Source organism: Rhagoletis pomonella, unplaced genomic scaffold, assembly GCF_013731165.1.
Source record: "Rhagoletis pomonella isolate Grant_MI unplaced genomic scaffold, Rhpom_1.0 Rhpom_scaffold_00003, whole genome shotgun sequence".
Classification (NCBI taxonomy): Eukaryota; Metazoa; Arthropoda; class Insecta; order Diptera; family Tephritidae; genus Rhagoletis; species Rhagoletis pomonella.
Genome location: NW_023458557.1, coordinates 47,271,648 through 47,276,205, shown reverse-complemented (window position 1 = coordinate 47,276,205; position 4,558 = coordinate 47,271,648). Strand labels below are relative to the sequence as shown.

General features: G+C 38.9%; 1 pseudogene; it reads left to right on the top strand.

Annotated features, from left to right (window-relative positions):
• The first annotated feature begins 1,355 nt into the window (after positions 1-1,355).
• The window catches only part of LOC118736264, a 25,689-nt pseudogene continuing 22,486 nt past the window's right edge, over positions 1,356-4,558 (top strand).

The window sequence follows — 4,558 nt, the reverse complement described above, 5'->3', positions numbered from 1 at the left end:
TGCTAGTATCGGAACTATTTCTTGCACGTTTATTTATCCAAAATTTCTTCAACGGCTCGGCGTCAGTGAGGGTATGCTGCGAATGCCGCATTATACTAAAACCAGCCTTTCGACATAAGCTACTATTCCAAACGAGTGGAGCACGTGCGAAATGCGGATTTTCCCAGTTGCAGTACAGCAGTAACTCGACACCTTCCTCACCAACCGCTCTGTCCTCTATGAGCTTCTTAATGTAACTGCAAATAAAAGATGAAAATTTGAGAAAAAATACTATCACAGCGTTTCACTTGTAGCGTTTCACTCTTGTAGTATATTGGCTATCAAGCACCAGAAAATTTCCATCACGCATGCCATATGCCACCGATTGTCGTGGATCAATTAAAATACTGTCATCACAGCTTTTTGGTACTCCAGCAACTGGTGTGTCTATGGCGGAGTTATGTGGAGCTGTTGCATGACTAAAATCAATTTGGGCTCTTTGAGAACTGGCTTGTTTGTTGCGCGCTATTGGCATCAAATGTATGCAAATTAGATTTCCAAACGGGCAACTGTTGAATACAGGAAAAAATGTATTTTATATGGTTCCGCTAAAGTGCACTACTACCGTGTATAAATTGGCCGACCTTCTAATAAATCATGCAATCCTATTGTATAGTTATCGCCGCCAGTCACCAAGAAATTTCCACTTGGGTGAAATGCAACATCATTCTCCGCGACGAATGCACTGTATTAGCTCGCCTTCAGCTTTGTCAAATATCTTAACGCGGTTCCAACTTAATGCTAAAGCCATCAGATTGCCGTCTGGATGCCATGCCAGCTGTCGTCCCATACCTCTTCCCCCGGTGAACGTTCGCATACATTCGCCTGAAAATGTATCGCAAATTCTTAACTTGTCGCCGCACGATGAAATGAACTTACCATTGGGGTTGAATTTTGCTGCGCGCACCCATTTGTGTGTATTTTGAATCAGTATTTTGATGGCTGTTCGCCATTTTTCTAGTCTGCAAACGAATAAGCTGACGAAGAAGCAAACAAATTCAAGCACATTGTTGCATTCTACCGTACATTTTAAAAGCTTTAAAATCTTAAAACATATGTGAAAAACTTTTATAATCTGAATATTTCTAATGTCGCAATCAAAACCAAATTTTATAAATAGCATTTTTAAAAAGCAATCATCTAATATTTTTCAAGTTTTTGGGCATATATGTTACCATTTGAACAACTAATACTACCAAGTTTTAAGAGACTATTTAATGCAACTCAGGTCATAAAAGCGCACTTTAGACCAAAATAAGCAACTCTAAAAAACAGATGATCGCAGCTGTGGCCCAGGATGACGTCTATTGCTAAGATATCTCACTTGTATTTGTACACAATGATTTGGACTACGAAGCTGAACACATTTATTCAAGGGACTACTACGCTTATAAAGAAATAATAATGGAGGAAGCAAAAGGACTAAACGAGATGATCGAAATCAATGCAAACTATTCAAATGGGGATCCTGAGGTTGCTTCCGAAAATCCGGAGCTTGTTTCCGATGAACCTGAAAGTTTTGAGTGTGCTTTTCAATCAGAAGCGGGACGTGCTCCGCCTCAAGAAAATTCGGCTGAAATTTGGCGTGAGATTTTGGAATTGCCAAATCGCAACTTTTTGGAGATTATTAAAGCGGTTCAAGTTCCGAAGTCGGTTGTGCCAGAGGTCAAGGCAATTTCATTTCCAAAATTTAATCCTGACTGTGCGGGTGTGAGCGCTATTTCTTGGTGTGCCACTGTTGATGTTATTGTGGCTGAAAGTCCTTTGGAGGGCAGTGCGCTCATTATAGCCCTCAGTAAATCGTTGGAAGGTAGTGCTTCACATTGGTTATCGCAGATTTGTTATGCTGGTATTACATGGCCATAATTCAAAGAATTGTTTGTGCAGCGTTTTGAGGGTATCGAGACTGCGGCAGCTATTCTTGTCAACATATTTAACGGTCGTCCGAAGGAAGGAGAGTGTCTTTCTGTGTATGGGAGCCGTTTAGTCACGTCGCTAATGTCTAGATGGAAACTGATGAATGTGGAAGAAATTGCAGTATCAGTGGTTATTACACATGCAGCTCAATTTGACAACAGGTTGCAGCGTTTATTATTTACAACAAACATAAAAACAAGAAACGAATTACAGCAAGAATTGAAAGCATTCGCGTTTACAAACAAAAGGGAATATTTTGCTCAAGAAAATTCTGTTTGGTCAGAAAATAAAAGGATGAAATTGCAGCCGTATGTAAAGTGTCATTTTTGCGGAAAACAGGGTCATAAGATGGTGGATTGTCGCTTAAAAAAAACAGAGGTAAACTTCCAATAAAATCGGTCAGCAGCACGGTAACTGGAAGGGATCGTTCATTGTGCACCTGCTTCAAATATGGAGATGTGGGCCATATCGCGTCTGTGTGCCCAAAGAACAATGGTTTAATGTCAAGCAATGGGGAAAAAAATACTAATGAGAAGCGTGTGGGTTTTGTGCAGTAGCTGAGCCGAGAGGTGTGCTTTGTTTAATGGGTGAGTCTATTCCATTTTGTTTTGACTCGGGCGCCGAGTGTTCTCTTGTAAAAGAAAGGGTAGCGGGAAAATTTTGTGGGAAAAGAATTAATAATATTGTAGTTTTAAGAGGCATAGGAAATTCTTCTGTTTGTAGTACTTTGCAAATTTTATCAAATGTAAAAATAAGTGAATGTTCATTAGAAGTTTTGTTTCATGTAGTTTTAGACAATTATTTGAAATATGATGTTATGATTGGTCGTGAGGTTCTTTGCCAAGGTTTCGGTGTTGTAATTGCGCGTGATAAATTTAGTATTTTTAAAGAGAAAGTTGTAAATATCTGCTCGGTTGCGGATGATAATGTTGATCTAATTTCTATTGACACTGATCTCGTTGGGTGTGAGAAATCTCACTTGATAGAAATTTTAAAAGAATATTCTGATTGGTTTATTAATGGGATTCCGCGAACTCGGATTACCACTGGTCAGTTAGAAATACGTTTGGCCGATCCAAATAAAACTGTACAAAGACGACCTTACAGACTTAGCTCGGATGAAAAAGCTGTTGTCAGGGATAAGATAAGGGATTTGATGGAATCAAATATTATTCGCCCCAGTTGCTCGCCATTTGCCAGTCCCATGTTGCTCGTAAAAAAGAAAAATGGATCGGATCGTTTGTGTGTAGATTATCGTGAATTAAATGCAAATACTATATCTGATAAATATCCCTTACCTCTCATATCAGACCAGATTGCTAGGTTGCGTGGAGCAAAGTATTTTTCGTGTATGGATATGGCGAGTGGGTTCCATCAAATCCCTATACACTCCAATTCCATTGAGCGTACAGCTTTTGTTACTCCGGAGGGTCAATATGAGTTTTTGGCTATGCCTTTCGGTTTAAAGAATGCTCCATCTGTTTTTCAACGGGCAGTAATGAAAGCCTTGGGTGAGTTTGCTCATTCATATGTCATAGTTTATATGGATGATATTATGATAGTTGCCACAACAAAAGAAGAAGCACTTATGAGGCTACGAATAATTTTAAGTGTTCTTACAAAAGCCGGGTTTTCCTTTAATATCACTAAATGTTCTTTTCTTAAAACGAGTGTTGAGTATCTTGGGTATGAAATTAAAGCGGGCGAAATTCGCCCTAACCCACGGAAAATACAAGCTTTGACTGCTCTTCCGCCACCGCAGTCAGTCACGCAGTTGAGGCAATTTATCGGGCTGGCTTCTTACTTTCGACAGTTTGTGCCTAAATTTTCACAATTTATGAAAACTCTTTATTTTCTTACCTCGGATAAAAGTAAATTTGTATGGAAACCTGAGCATGAAAAGATACGAAATAAAATAGTTTCAATATTAACAAACAAACCGGTGTTGGTTATCTTTGACCCGCAATATCCAATAGAGTTGCATACAGATGCTAGCTCTGATGGTTATGGTGCAATTTTGTTGCATAAAATTGATAACAAACCCCACGTAGTAGAGTATTATAGTAAAAGAACGTCAAGTGCAGAGTCTAGGTATCATTCGTATGAATTAGGGACATTGGCTGTTTTTAATTCAATAAAACATTTTCGTCATTATTTACAAGGCCGTAAATTTGTGGTTTTCACAGACTGTAATTCCTTAAAGGCATCCCGAACAAAAGCAGAATTGACACCGAGAGTACATCGCTGGTGGGCGTATCTGCAATCATTTGATTTTGAAGTTGAATATAGGGAGGGAAAACGTATGGCACATGCTGATTTCTTTTCTAGAAACCCGCTTCCTCTTGAAGTTAAACCATTTACTAAAGTCGCTGAAATGCGTGTGAATTTAGCTGAGATTTCGAGTAATTGGCTTCTTGCTGAGCAGCAGCGTGACCAAGAAATATCCACTATAGTTTCAAAATTACGTAATAACGAGCTAGCAGAAGACATAGTAAGAACATATGAGTTACGGGCGGAAACTCTTTATCGGAAAATACAAAGAAACGGAAAAACGATATGTTTACCTGTGATTCCGAGATCTTTCAGGTGGTCTGTAATAAAT